This window comes from Vicia villosa, linkage group LG3, assembly GCF_029867415.1.
Source record: "Vicia villosa cultivar HV-30 ecotype Madison, WI linkage group LG3, Vvil1.0, whole genome shotgun sequence".
NCBI lineage: Eukaryota > Viridiplantae > Streptophyta > Magnoliopsida > Fabales > Fabaceae > Vicia > Vicia villosa.
In genome coordinates this window covers 108,508,720-108,525,578 of record NC_081182.1, presented here as the reverse complement: position 1 = coordinate 108,525,578, position 16,859 = coordinate 108,508,720, and positions in this window count along the sequence as shown.

Here is a 16,859-nt window from a genome sequence, read left to right as displayed (position 1 = left end):
TCAAGAATTTTGCTAAGGTAAGGGGTGACTAATCCGTTTACTCTCTATTATCGGTTTAATATTGGTAGGATTGAGTATGTAGATTGTTGAATCAATTGATAGTATATGTTAGGTTTGGGGTTTTTGAAAAATGTGGGACAATTGTTGGATTGTGATGAAATTGGATGAATTGGAATGATGCTTGATTTTAATGGACCCCTAAATATGTTAGAATGATGTTAGAACGTTTGAATTGGGATTGTATTGGTGAATTACTGATGTGGGAATGATTTGGGTTGGAGTTGGAATGAGGAATGTTTTTGGTTCTGTGCACGCTGTAACCAAGTAGCAGCCCTGCTGTAACTGGTTACCGCATGGAAAAATGAATAATCTGGGCAATTTTGATTACTGTAATCGGTTACCCACCATGTTGTAATCGATTACAGACACATTTTGAAAATAGCGAATACATTGACGTAAAGGCGTTATATAAGGGTTAAATATAAAACCCCCTGGTGAATTCAGGTTTTAGCCCCTCGTTTGCATACGAGGCAGTCCACGTGGTATGTATATTTTCTTTATTTTTTATTTTTTTTACTTATTTATATTAATTTTTTTTGTTTTCTTATATTAATTTAATTAGTATTTTTATTTTTTTATGTTTTCTTATATTAATATAATTAGTATTTTTTATTTTAATTATTATTTTTTAAATTATAAAAACTTTACATTTTGGGCCAATTCCAAATTTTGATTAAAGACAAGTCCATTTTACACAGTTTGTTTTCAATTCATTTAATTTAATGTGTGGTAGGCTTATAAACACTAAAACTTTCTCTGAAACATTCGATGTGGGACTCTATTTCAACCATAACTGCAGTTTTTTCTTCTCACACGCTTTCTACAAAAACTGAAGTTTATTCTTTGTAAAATGAATTTTTTTGGAAGTTTAATTACTCTCTTCATAATCCCATTCATCCAACATGGTCAACCCAACAAATGAACAAACCCCAAGTTCTCTGCTACTTAATTCAATACTTACCAATATCGCAGTTGTTTGCTTCACATGCATGGTATGGTTTATCACATGTATATTTACAGAGAAATTCTTTGGCCACCTCCCTATCTTCTAGTCCACCTCTGGTGAAAACCCCATTATACCCCTGACTTCGGAAATGAACTTCCGAAATGCATGAAAAAGGTGTTTTCGGAAGTTCATCTCCGAAAGCGCCTTTTTTTTTGAAAAAAATGTCTTATTTCGGAAGTTCATTTCCGAAACTACAATTTCGGAAATGAACTTCCGAAATAAAACGCGTTCTGCAGATTAAGCAGAACTCTCCCCCTCCCCCAAATCATTTACCCTAATCATCATCAAACACTTCCATAGGCGAAATTTCTGCAGAAGCAAGTGTGAAGTAGCCAAACTCTTCTTCCAAACTCAACCAAACTCATCATTAAACACTAATTGGTAAGTTTATCATTGTTTTTTCAAGTTTTAGATCTATTTGATTAAACTATATTAGGGTGTTTAGAATCTGAAAAAATGACATTAAGATAGCTTAATACTGATATTAGGATGTTTAGTAGGCAAAAAAATGGATTTGGTTTAGGTTTTTGGGTTTGCCATTGGAGGTTGCAGAGAAGCTCTGCGTGGGGGTGTTTCGGAAGTTCATTTCCGAAAACACCTCCATCCCAGTTTTCGGAAATGAACTTCCGAACTGTACCAGAAGTTCATTTTTTTTTTGTTTTTTCATTTGTCTCGCATATTAATCGGTTTCGATTGTTTACAGGATCATGTCAGACCAGCCAGCACGCATCAGACAGGGGAGAGAGTCCCAGACTGCGTCGGCTAGACGCGAGCGGGCGGCGGCGCAGCTGGCGTCGACCCAGGGACGGGGGCAGGGACGGGGACGCTGTGTCCGCGTTCCACAGGACTTGGTGGAGAGTTCATCTGCTTCAGGCTCTAGGAGTAGGCTGGCTCGGGTATTTTCTTCCCGCCAATGAGAGGAGGAGGATGAGGATGAGGAGGAGGAGGAGGTCATACCGGATGTTGACCCTCCAGTCGGGGAGGAGGAGGAGCAGGAGGAGCAGGAGGTGGATAGCTTTCCGGGAGGGCCTTTTGACACTTCCCTGCTGATTCACTACCAGGATCACGTCGCTCGGCGGATCTGGGAGGGAGAGGTATTTTTTTTAACTTAGCCGTTTATTTGTCACCATTTTTTATAATTTTACCGTTTATTTCTCGCTTATTTGTTTTTTTTAACAGGAGAGAGAGCCATTGAAAATGGTGAACCACTCCAGGAAGATTTTTCGGTCTGTTTAAACCAGCAGCTCAGTGGTTTAACGACCATGTGCGAGGTTCAGGGCTTAGCGGGCTCTGCATGACCGGGTACACCACCATCAGCACCGGCATGCAGGGGCATTTGTGGAGCGCTGGCACAAGGAGACGTCATCTTTCCACCTGCCGGTTGGGGAGATGACGATCACCTTGCACGACGTGCAGTGTCTTCTCCACCTGCCGATTAGGGGGCCGCTGTTGGACCACTCCCGGATCCAGAGGGTCGAGGCCATCGAGTGGATGACGCTCTATCTGGGCATGGAGGAGGAGGTTGTTCACTTTGAGTGCGCCACGACATCTGGGCCTCATGTCTGGTTCACTACACTGAAGATCTATTTTGAGTTCCACCTGGACGCGGCGGCCGAGGCCGAGCAGGAGGATAACGACATATTCAGGGAGTACCACCGCGGCTGCGCTCTCCGGTGCTGGTACATGCATGTGGTAGGCGCTGCATGCTTTGTGGACAAGAGCGCCAGGTACGTCGACGTGACCTACCTCCGCTATTTCATGGACCTGGATACCGTTCACCAGTGGAACTGGGGGGCAGCTACTCTGGCATATCTCTACCAGAAGCTGAATGAGGCCTCCAACTGGAGGACGAGGCAGCTGGTCGGATCCTGCACTCTGCTTACGGTACGTTTGATTTTAACACATTCTCGTATTTATTTATTTATTTATGTTTCGTATTTATTTTTAATACATTATCGTATTTGTGTTTCAGAGCTGGATCATCTCCTACTTCTCCCGCATCCACGGCTTCCACATGGATTATGCGTACGTTGACGCCATGCCCAGGGCCGCCAGATACGCCCTCCAGAGGGGGAACGATGCGGCGGGACCATACCGCCTGTACCTGGACCGCACGATGCACGACGACGTCACCTGGAGGCCGTTCGCCGACTATGCTCAGGTTGTCCCCTTCGACGGGGTTGCTCTATATTCAGGCTGGTTGGCATGCGGGACCGGCATCATGGTCCGGTATCTCCCGGAGCGGTGCATGCGGCAGTTTGGGTTCGTGCAGATCATACCCAGGTCACCCTTCGAGGCTGCTCCTGACACAGTGACCAGAGTGCAGCTCACTGCCATATGGGAGGAGTGGCAGCATCATGTGGTACCGGAGGAGTACCGTCGCATGCGGGTCACCCAGGACTGGCACAGTGTAGAGGGGTACGTCACATGGTTCTACCGGGTGTCCCATCCTCTCTTGAGACCCGACGTTCCCGGCGCTCCTAGGCCAGCACACGAGGAGATCCTGGAGAACCGGCAGGCGGAGGATGACCACGCCATTGATCTCCTTCCGATCTGCCAGCGGATAGAGATGCTTGGACGGGACGCGTTGGATCGAGGTGTCATTCATCAGGGCGGACCAGAGGCAGTCGCCGTGATGGAGATCATCGTCACTGATGCGGGCCGTGCGGCGGGGTACAGGCGGCAGAGGAGGGCCCAGGGTGAGCGGGTTAGGCACACCCAGTAGTGGCGGGGTTTATTCATTTTTTGATTTTGGATTGTATATTTAGCACACTATTTTTATTTATTTCGGTTTGTATATAATATTTTCATATTAGTATTTTTTTTTTGTTTATTTATCATATTAGTGTTTTCAGTCTATCTATTGTTTATTTTATTTGCCGGTAACGTTTAATTAAAATGCGGTTGCGTTTAAGAAAAAACATAAAAAAAAAACACAGTTTCTGCATAATTCGGAAATGAACTTCCGAATTCACCCCCCATGAGGTGTTTTCGGATGTTCATCTCCGAACGCACCCCCCATGAGGTGTTTTCGGAGATGAACTTCCGAATCAAGGAAATTTTTTTAAAAAAAAAGCGCTTCGGAAGTTCATTTCCGAAGCAGGGGTAGTTTGGGAATTTCGCTGGGGGTGACCCCCCATAGGGAGGTGGGTAAAGAAATTTTTTATTTATATCTATCCTGCTTTATATGATAAGAGTTTTCAAGATATATATATATATATATATATATATATATATATATATATATATATATATATATATATATATATATATATATGTATATAGGGGACGACTCAAGTGAGAACACTTGGTTATTATGAGAAATGAGAACAATGAATCACGACCATTAGATTTGATTTTAAATCATGGAAAGAGAAACCAATCCAGTCCATTAAAATCAAATCTAATGGTCGTGATTCATTGTTCTCATTTCTCATAATAACCAAGTGTTCTCACTTGAGTTGTCCCATATATATATATATATATATATATATATATATATATATATATATATATATATATATATATATATATATATATATATATATATATATATATATATATATATATATATATATATATATAATACTTGTTTTGACTAATTACGAAATTAAATGGAACCATTATTAATCATAGATATTTAATTAATGTCATGATTTCGTACAATTAAAAATAGCAGATTTACTTGCAATGAGACGATGCATGTCACTTGCAAATGATTAAACAAAAGTGAGAATCAACACTTTCCATTGCAAGAATTCGCTTAAATGGTTCCTAAAATAACTTTAACAGATTCACTTTCAAGTTCAACCACTTAAAAGCAAACGAAATGGTTCATTCCTCTCCTAAATTTGGTACATCCATTTTAGATCCTATGAATAATTTTGCTTAGCTTTTTAACTTAAAGTAAATAATAGAGTGAACACATGGTACTGATGCAAAAACAATTGCATGCAAAACAATTGCATGTACTGTTACAATATATTTGTTCAGTTCATCATCTTCTTTGCTTATTTAACAATAGAATCTCAAAATGCAGTGATTAGCGGTATATATACCGGAGAATCGTTCAGGAGCATAGAGGAATGTTTAGAGCTTTGAAAATAATAAGTTGAAAATAACAACTCTTTCATATATGACTATTTTCATGCATGCAGTATTGAAAATAATAAGTTATCTTCATTCCCATTGTAGCTACTGTTTTGGTGTCTTTAGTCCCACGTCGTTTGGCAATAAATCAGAATTTGTGTTTATATACCCATCAAACATATAGACTTATGAATTAAAAATGATGTGAGAGTAAGTGGACAATTGTTGAAATGTAAATGGGCCTAAGCTCAGATGTAATATTTTAATAATTTTAAAAAATAATTTCTAAAAATTATTAATAAAAGAAAGTAAAAAATTAAATAAATTTCACGTGCCTATTATAAATTAAATCTAAAATAGACTGCCAAGTCATTGAAGTGTAACACTATGGTGGAATTGTGGTAATGTAATTGCTTGTGGATGTTGTATTTGGATGTTGATTATGCATAATGAAATTTCTGAATGTTGTTGAAATATAAATGCATTATCTTGGTGTTGCTTCGGTGAGTTGAAATATGATAATGATTATTCATAATTAATTGGTGTTGATGATTAGCATGCTTAAGGTGGTGCATGCATTCAGAATCATATTTGTGGCTGTATCCTGGTGGTGTTGGATCAGCGGTAGCTAATTTCCATTGTGTGGAATTAGTGAGTGGAAGTAGCCGTATCCTGTTGGTGGTGGAATCATATTTTTGGTTGTTTTTGAAGTGTAGGTCGACCTACACAGGTCGACTCATAATGCAAAAAGTGACAATTTTGGATGTTTCAGAAGTTCAGGTTGACCTATAGATTCTTCAGGTCGACCTATAGATTCTTCAAGTCGATGCATGGATTCTTCAAGTCGACGCATGGAACTTTGAGTGAGCCATGGGTTTGCTCAGGTCGACCCTCGGGTCGACGCATCATGGAAGTCATGTTGGGACAGCATGCGTTGACGCATGGTCCTATTTAGGTCGACCCAAGGAACTTTGAGTGAGCCACAGGTTTGCTCAGGTCGACCCTCAGGTCGACTCACAAAGTGTTCAGATCGAGCATGATTTATTCAGGTCAATGCATTGATGGACAAAACTCCTTTGCTGCACCCACGAGTTTGCTCAAGTCGACCCTTTCAGTTGCTCAGGTCGACCTGTCGCCGTGAAAAGCTGTTTTTTGCTGTTTCCTTATTGCTTTAACTGTAGATAACATATAAAAGGTTCATTGGTTAATTCATTTGGTAACAACAAGAAAAGTGAAAGATATACGCAAAGCTCTTATCATCTTGAACCTCTCGCTCATCGATCGACAATTACACAAAACAATTTTTGTCAATCTAGGTGAGGAGCGTGTGTTGATAACGTTCGATGGTAGATTCAATTCTTGTTCGAGTTAAGGGATTGTGGGTTTTTCTTGAATAAAATCTTAGGGTTTTATCTTCCAAGATCATTGGGATTTGGGGGTTTTTGACGATTCTTCGCTTCATCAATATTCAGTCGTGCTTAAGGGATTGAGGAATCATGGGTTCGCTCAACAAGGTAGCAACAATCAAAGGATAGAGAAGGAAGAATCGGGGTCACGATCTTTGGGATTAAATCAGCCGAGCAGAGGGTTTGAGAATCGAATTGGATTCTCAACAAGGTAGCTACAACCAGAGGTTTATCAAAGATTCGTGGCACACTTGGTTTATCACGAATCAAGGGAAGAGAAGAACATTGTTTTAATTTTTCCTGCATTTGTAGTTGTTAATTGGTATCATTTCTTCTCTTGTAAACACTTTGCATTCAATATTGAATATCCTAATTCTAAGTTTAGAATTAGGGGCAGACGTACCCTACGCGAGGACGACAAGGGGAACTGCATAAACAAATTGTGTGTCTCTTTTATTTTATCGCTTTTTACTTTCGTCTAGCATAATTTGTGTTTGTGTGAACCGTTAGAGTTTGGTAACTACTGCACACCACGTGTTTGATAAAATCACTCATACATAAATTATTGTTGTTAATTGTCTATAAAGCATTGGAAGTAATATTCTAAAGTAACACTAATAATTCAACTGATAATACAACGCGTTAGTTCACTTTTTCGTCACTTTGGTTTATGCATATCCGGTCCTTCCAATAAAGGGTCTTTTTTAGACGATTTCGCAAATCCGGGTAGCTTTCGCATTAAACTCTTTAAAACATGAAAAGGAAACGAGGGATCTATTCAATCCCCCTTCTAAAAATCACAAAAATACCCTTGTGTTATCTTAGTATAAATTAATAATTTGAGGGCAAAAAATGTCTTCTGTTGGTTTTTTCCAACTCACTTTTCACTTTTTCCCTTTTTCACTTTTCACTTTCACTTTTTACTTTTTCACTTTTGACTTTTGACTTTTTATTACTTTATTATTATTATTATTATTATTATTATTATTATTATTATTATTATTATTTTTATTATTATTATTTCTAATAAATTATTAATCAAAATATTCTAATAAATTATTTTTTAAGAAAAAGATTATTATGATCATTTTAAATGATTGTTAATTTACATTTAAAATAGTATTTAATTTTTAAAAATTAACTTTAGTAATTGAATATTAATAACGAAGAAATATAATTTGAAATAATTTTATTTTAAAATACAATATTTTTTAAGAAAATAATTATTATTTAAAAAAAATCATTTCAATTAAAATGAATTTAAAAATATACTTAAAAAGGTGTGTTATTGGATAAAATACAAAAATGGGTGTCAATTATCATTAACTTTAATTTATTTGATTTAAAACATTATTATATTAATATATATCATTAATGAAGAATGGACCTCGACGACGAAGACAATGAGGATTTCGATGAAGAGGAAGCGGTTGATGAAGATGAGGAAGAAGTGGATGATGGGGTCGATGGTTACGATGGCGGCGGAAAAGCTAGCCGCAAGCGCCAATATAAGAAAGTTTTTGCTTCGAATTTCTTCAATGAAGAGGTTGAAGTTGATACAAGTGATAAAGAGGAGGAAGAAGGGGAAGACAGATCGTTTTCTTAACTTTGTTATTATTACTATTATTATTATTATTTCTAATAAATTATTAATCAAAATATTATAATAAATAATTTTTTAATAAAAAAATTATTATGATCATTTTAAATGATTGTTAATTTACATTTAAAATAGTATTTAATTTTTAAAAATTAACTTTAGTAATTGAATATTAATAGCGAAGAAATATAATTTGAAATAAATTTATTTTAAAATACAATATTTTTTAAGAAAATAATTATTATTTTAAAAAAATTATTTCAATTAAAATGAATTTAAAAATATAATTAAAAAGGTGTGTTATTGGATAAAATACAAAAATGTGTGTCAATTATCATTAACTTTAATTTATATGATTAAAAATATTATTATATTAATATATATCATTATTGAAGAATGGACCTCGACGACGAAGACAATGAGGATTTCGATGAAGAGGAAGCGGTTGATGAAGACGAGGAAGAAGTGGATGATGGGGTCGACGATTACGATGGCGGCGGAAAAGCTAGCCGCAAGCGCCAATACAAGAAAGTTTTTGCTTCGAATTTCTTCAATGAAGAGGTTGAAGTTGATACAAGTGATGAAGAGGAGGAAGAAGAAGGGGAAGACGGTTCGTTTTCTTAACTTTGTTTTTTATTTCATCAATTTCAGTTTGGTTTAGATTAGAGGGAAGTTAGTATTGAATTAGGGTTGAAACTATGATGCGTGAGATTCGAGGATGATTTGTAACTAGGGTTTTCATGAGAATGAAATTTATCATTGTTAACAAGTAGGTGCACTTGTTATTATCGGTGTTTTGTTGCAGTTATATTGATTTCAGTTTAGAGAGAGTAAGTTAAAAAAACAGGATTATCAACACAAGCATCTGTGTTGTAATCAGAAAATCAATTAAGTGAATATGGATTTAAAGCATTTTCTTAGGATTTGGTCATGTCTATGGTGGTTAAACTCTCCTGGTTACTCATGCCCTGTTTAGATTTTAGATTTTTCATGTCATGACCCAAAACTATAAGGGCCTGTTTGGTTCAAATGAGGGGGAGGGGTGTTAGCTTGAGATTTCGATTGAAGAAAATGTTCTTTGAAGCAATTAGAGTTCGGAGAAGAGTGGCTTCTGATGGCCATTCGCGAGAATAAAAATGGCTCCTGATGGCCAGGTTCGAGGATGTCATTTAAGTCAAGATGAAGATGATTGAAATCGAAGCTGAATCGAGATAGGTTGTCTTTAGGACTTAAGCGTTTTTTCGAAATACAAAGAGTACTGAAACTTGGTGTATTTCGCGGCATTCTCATTAGAGATCACGTTGCCACGTATCGTAATAGAATTCAGGCGGGAGGATTTGAAATTCTAAACACTCTGAATAACCGCATGAGGACAGATGGCGCCCAAAGATTCGAAGCGTATGCATGTGAAGAAATGTGGCATTTCATTAGCGTAGGACCGTTAGGGTCGAATTAGTATAAATAAGGGTCTTAGTATCAGATTCCAGTGTGCTAATTTTGTACAAATCACTCACAAAATTACTCAAGTATCAAGTGTTAAGAGAAAGAGTTCGCTGAGAAATGTACGTATGACACCAACACCACTTTAAATACATTTGTATTTTCCTTTATTCAAGCATCTTTCTAATTTCTTTATCTTTTGTGTAATTTTCATTCGAAGCACTTTACATTCCTGTATTTCACATTCTTGCACTTTACATTCTTGTATTTTACATTTCTGCAATTTACATTTCTTTCACATTTCTGTCGAAGTTATATTTACGTGTATAACAAGTTTACTTCGCATGATTAGTCATATGATCACATCATAAACGAGTTTCAAAGCAAAAACCAACAAATATGAACCAAATTATATCAAAAGAAAATTGTTAGAAGACTTATCATCCTCAGACAGACGGTCAGACCGAAAGGACTATTCAATCGTTAGAAGACTTGTTGAGGGCATGTGTTCTAGAGAAGGGAGGTTCGTGGGATACTTATCTTCCATTGATAGAATTCACTTACAACAACAGTTTTCATTCTAGTATCGGAATGGCACCTTTTGAAGCGCTATATGGTCGTAAGTGTAGAACTCCATTGTGTTGGTTCGAATCAGGCGAGAGTGTGATACTCGGACCTGAGATGGTAAGAGAGACTACAGAGAAGGTGAAATTTATTTGTGAGAAGATGAGAAGTTCACAGAGTAGGCAAAAGAGTTATCATGACAAGCGAAGGAAAGATTTGGAATTCCAAGCTGGTGATCATGTATTCTTAAGAGTTACGCCTATGACTGGTGTTGGACGAGCTTTGAAATCAAGGAAGCTTACTCCGCGTTTTATTGGTCCTTATCAGATATCGGAGCGAGTTGGCAAAGTTGCGTATCGGGTGGCGTTACCGCCAAGTCTTGCTAATCTGCACGATGTATTCCATGTGTCTCAGTTGAGGAGATACATTGCGGATCCATCCCATGTGATTCAAATGGATGATGTACAAGTGCGTGAGAACCTGGCGGTTGAGATGATACCGGTGCGTATTGAGGATCGTGAGACTAAGACTCTGCGAGGCAAGGAGATCGCCTGGGTGAAAGTCGTATGGTTAAGTGCAGTAGGGGAGAGTTTGACCTGGGAGTTGGAGAGTAAGATGCGAGACTCCTATCCTGAGTTGTTTGTAGCTGGTAACCTTTATTTTCGAGGACGAAAATCTTTTAAGTGGGGGAGGGTTGTAACGCCCGTAAATGTGTTTTTCTGATTAATTGTGATGTTTGCTACATTTCCCTAATTTTACCGTTTTTGAGTCGAGTCAGTCGGTAAATATTAATTATGTTAATATTTTACTTATTACTTTCCATGTGTGTAATTATTATGTTTTGGGTGTTAATGTTAGAACAAGATTTGTTCTGATCAATTATCTTAGTTTTGATGATAACAATAATATGAATTTTGCTTAAGATAATATGGTACTCTAATCCAATGCAATTTCCTTTTCAGGAAATATATAAAGAGTATGCATAATTCAGCGCTCAGAAGCTTTGTCTCAAAGGGTTCAGCATGCAACATCAGAACATGGTCTGGCAAGACATCAGAAGATGGTCGAAGCAGAATCAGAACATGGGTCTATGGAAGCATCAGAAGAACATGAGAACAGAAGCACTGAAGTTCTGATGGTATCACGCTCAGAAGCACTTCAAGGTCAGAAGATCAGAAGATGCTATGCACCAAGCTGTTTGACTCTGATGATATTCAAACGTTGTATTCACAAACATCAGATCAGAAGGAAGTACAAGTGGCAGGCTACGCTGACTGACAAAAGGAACGTTAAAAGCTATTAAAGGCAACGTCAGTAGACACAGCGTGAACAAGGCTCGAGGTAGTTGACAAAAGCGTATAACATTAAATGCGATGCTGTACGGAACACGCAAAGCATTAAATGCACTCAACGGTCATCTTCTCAACGCCTATAAATATGAAGTTCTGATGAGAAGCAAGGTTAATAACTCTGCACAAGATTATTCAAAAAGACTTGCTGAAACGCTGTTAAACTCAAAGCTCAGAATCTTCATCTTCATCAAAGCTCACTACATTGCTATTGTAATATATTAGTGAGATTAAGCTTAAACGTTAAGAGAAATATCACAGTTTGTGATTATAGCTTTCAAGAAGCAATTGTAATACTCTTAGAATTGATTACATTAAGTTGTAAGGAACTAGAGTGATCGTGTTGATCTGTATACTCTAGGAAGTCTTAGAAGTTTTCTAAGCAGGTTGTAACTAGAGTGATCGTGTTGATCTGTATACTCTAGAAAGTCTTAGAGGGTATCTAAGCAGTTGTTCCTGGAGTGATCAGTGTGTGATCAGAAGACTCTGGAAGACTTAGTTGCTGACTAAGTGGAGAACCATTGTAATCCGTGCGATTAGTGGATTAAATCCTCAGTTGAGGTAAATCATCTCTGCGGGGGTGGACTGGAGTAGTTTAGTTAACAACGAACCAGGATAAAAATAACTGTGCAATTTATTTTTATCTGTCAAGTTTTAAAGCTACACTTATTCAAACCCCCCCTTTCTAAGTGTTTTTCTATCCTTCAATTGGTATCAGAGCGCCGGTTCTAAGGTGCAAGCACTTAACCGTGTTTAGAAAAGATTCAGGAAGAGAAAAACGCTTCTTTTAAAAGATGGCTGGTGAAATTCCAACAAATCCACCTACATCTACATCTGGCTCTGCTGAGCAACACAACGGTAACAATGGTTATACAAGACCGCCGGTATTTGATGGTGAAAACTTTGAATACTGGAAAGATAAACTGGAAAGTTACTTTCTTGGTCTAGATGGTGATCTATGGGATCTTCTGATGGATGGTTACGAACATCCAGTAAATGCAAATGGCGTAAAGCTGACAAGGCAAGAAATGAGTGATGATCAGAAAAAGCTTTTCAGGAATCATCATAAATGCAGAACTGTTTTGCTGAACGCTATCTCTCATGCTGAGTATGAGAAGATATCTAACAGGGAAACGGCCTATGACATATATGAGTCCTTGAAAATGACTCATGAAGGAAATGCTCAAGTCAAGGAGACTAAAGCTCTCGCTTTAATCCAGAAGTATGAAGCCTTCAAGATGGAGGATGATGAAGACATTGAAAAGATGTTTTCAAGATTTCAAACTCTTACTGCTGGATTGAGAGTTCTTGACAAGGGATACACCAAGGCTGATCACGTAAAGAAGATCATCAGAAGCTTACCCAGAAGATGGGGTCCTATGGTGACTGCATTCAAGATTGCAAAGAATCTGAATGAAGTTTCTCTGGAAGAGCTGATCAGTGCCCTGAGGAGTCATGAAATAGAGCTGGACGCAAATGAGCCTCAAAAGAAAGGTAAGTCTATTGCATTAAAATCAAATATCAAGAAATGCACTAACGCTTTTCAGGCTAGAGAAGAAGATCCTGAAGAATCAGAATCTGAAGAAGAAGATGAACTGTCCTTGATCTCCAGAAGGCTAAATCAACTCTGGAAGAACAAGCAAAGGAAGTTCAGAGGCGTCAGAAGTTCAAAGAAATTTGAACATGGAGAATCTTCTGATGACAGAAGATCTGACAAAAAGAAGGTCATGTGCTATGAATGCAATGAGCCAGGACACTTCAGGAATGAATGTCCAGAACTTCAGAAGGAAAATCCCAAGAAGAAGTTTCATAAGAAGAAAGGTCTTATGGCAACCTGGGATGAGTCAGAAGATGATTCAGACTCTGAAGATGAGCAGGCTAACTGTGCGCTGATGGCGACAGAAGATGACGGATCAGAATCTACATCAGAATCAGATTCTGAAGAGGTATTTTCTGAACTTACTAGAGATGAGTTAGTTTCCGGGTTAACTGAACTTCTGGAATCCAAGTCTCAGATTTGTATCAAATACAAAAAGCTGAAAAAGCTATTTGAATTTGAAACAAAGAAGCTTGAGTTGGAGAATTCTGAATTAAAAGAAAAACTTTTAAAATTATCCAATAATGTTGGATCTCCCTCTGATTCAGAAAAAATCCACTCCTAGTCTAAACCATATTCTGAAAGAATATGATTTAAGTTTCAGGAAGTTCTTATCTAGAAGTATTGGCAGAAGTCAGCTAGCTTCTATGATATACGCTGTGTCAGGAAACAAAAGAGTTGGCATTGGTTTTGAGGGTGAAACCCCATACAAACTTGAACCTGTTGATGAAATGAAATTCACATACAAGCCATTGTATGATCAGTTCAAGTATGGCCACTCTCATGATATTAGGCACACTTCACATGCTCAAAGTTTTCACATAACACACACCAAAAAGCATGTGACACAACCTAGGAAATATCATGAAACTCACATTAAAAATTATCATGCTGTTCCTCCTATTGCTTATAATGTCAAACCCAAGTTCAATCAGAACTTGAGAAAATCTAACAAGAAAGGACCCAAGAAAATGTGGGTACCTAAGGATAAGATTATTCCTATTGCAGATATCCTTGGCTGCAAAAAGGACAAAGCACAACATGTCATGGTACCTGGACTCTGGATGCTCACGACACATGACAGGAAGAAGGTCTATGTTCCAAGACCTGGTGCTTAAGTCTGGAGGAGAAGTCAAGTTTGGAGGAGATCAGAAGGGCAAGATAATTGGCTCGGGAACTATAAAGTCTGGTAACTCTCCTTCCATTTCTAATGTACTTCTTGTAGAAGGATTAACATATAACCTCTTATCTATCAGTCAATTAAGTGACAATGGTTATGATATAATCTTCAATCAAAAGTCTTGCAAGGCTGTAAATCAGAAGGATGGCTCAATCCTATTTACAGGCAAGAGGAAGAATAACATTTATAAGACAGATCTGCAAGATCTTATGAGTCAGAAGGTGACTTGTCTTATGTCTGTTTCTGAAGAGCAGTGGGTCTGGCACAGGAGATTAGGTCATGCTAGTTTGAGAAAGATTTCTCAGATTAACAAACTGGATCTTGTCAGAGGACTCCCTAATCTGAAATTCAAATCAGATGCTCTTTGTGAAGCATGTCAGAAGGGCAAGTTCTCCAAACCTGCATTCAAGTCCAAGAATGTTGTTTCTACCTCAAGGCCATTAGAACTCTTGCACATTGATCTGTTTGGCCCAGTCAAAACAGCATCTGTCAGAGGGAAGAAATATGGATTAGTCATCGTAGATGATTATAGTCGCTGGACGTGGGTAAAATTCTTGAAACACAAGGATGAGACTCATTCAGTGTTCTTTGATTTCTGCATTCAGATTCAATCTGAAAAAGAGTGTAAAATCATAAAGGTCAGAAGTGATCATGGTGGTGAATTTGAGAACAGATCCTTTGAAGAATTCTTCAAAGAAAATGGTATTGCCCATGATTTCTCTTGTCCTAGAACTCCACAGCAAAATGGAGTTGTAGAGCGAAAGAATAGGACTCTGCAAGAAATGGCCAGAACCATGATCAATGAAACCAATATGGCTAAGCATTTCTGGGCAGAAGCAATAAACACTGCATGCTATATTCAGAATAGAATCTCTATCAGACCTATTCTAAATAAGACTCCCTATGAATTGTGGAAGAATAAAAAGCCCAACATTTCATATTTCCATCCTTTTGGATGTGTATGCTTTATTCTGAACACTAAAGATCATCTTGGTAAGTTTGATTCCAAAGCTCAAAAATGTTTCCTTCTTGGATATTCTGAACGCTCAAAAGGCTACAGAGTATACAATACTGAAACATTGATTGTGGAAGAATCAATCAATATCAGGTTTGATGATAAGCTTGGTTCTGAAAAACCAAAGCAGTTTGATAATTTTGCAGATTGTGATATTGACATATCAGAAGTTGTTGAGCCAAGAAGCAACGCATCAGAAGCAGAGCTTCTCAAAGGCAAAGAATCTGAAGATCAAATATCAGCTTCTCTGGACAATCTAAGCATTTCTGAAGAACCATCTGTCAGAAAATCATCCAGACTCATTTCTGGTCACTCAGAAGATGTTATTCTTGGAAAGAAGGATGATCCAATCAGAACAAGAGCATTCCTTAAGAACAATGCAAACTGTCAATTAGGTCTTGTATCTTTGATCGAGCCAACTTCTGTTGATCATGCTCTAGAAGATCCAGACTGGATAATTGCTATGCAAGAAGAACTGAATCAGTTTACAAGGAATGATGTTTGGGATCTTGTTCCTAGACCAGATGGATTCAATATAATCGGTACAAAATGGGTCTTCAGAAACAAGCTCAGTGAGAAAGGTGAAGTGATAAGAAACAAAGCCAGACTGGTGGCTCAGGGTTATAGTCAGCAAGAAGGGATTGACTATACAGAAACCTTTGCACCAGTGGCCAGGTTAGAATCTATTCGTCTATTAATTTCTTTTGCCACTCAACATAACATCACTCTCTATCAGATGGATGTTAAGAGTGCCTTCTTAAATGGTTATATAGATGAAGAAGTTTATGTCCATCAACCTCCTGGTTTTGAAGACTCTATGTCTCCGAATCATGTTTTTAAACTAAAGAAATCATTGTATGGATTGAAACAAGCTCCCAGAGCTTGGTATGAACGCTTAAGTTCTTTCCTTCTGGATAATGGTTTCACTAGAGGAAAAGTGGACACTACTCTCTTTTGTAAAACCTTTAAAAGGGATATTCTAATTTGTCAAATATATGTAGATGATATTATTTTTGGAACATCTAATGCTACACTTGGAAAGGAGTTTGCTGAGTCTATGCAGGCTGAGTTTGAAATGAGCATGATGGGAGAACTCAAGTATTTCCTTGGAATACAAATAAATCAAACATCAGAAGGAACGTATGTTCACCAAACCAAGTATGTGAAGGAACTTCTGAAGAAGTTTAATCTTCTGGACTGCAAAGAAGCCAAAACTCCTATGCATCCAACATGCATCCTAGGTAAGGATGAGGTAAGTAAGAAGGTAGATCAGAAATTATACAGAGGTATGATTGGATCTCTTCTATACTTGACTGCTTCTAGACCTGACATTCTGTTCAGTGTTTGTTTGTGTGCTAGATTCCAATCAGATCCTAGAGAATCTCATTTAACTGCTGTTAAGAGAATTCTAAGGTATCTGAAAGGTACTACTAATGTTGGCTTAGTTTACAGAAAATCTAAAGAATACAACTTAGTAGGATTCTGCGATGCTGACTATGCTGGAGACAGAATTGTAAGAAAGAGTACTTTAGGAAGTTGCCAATTTCTTGGAA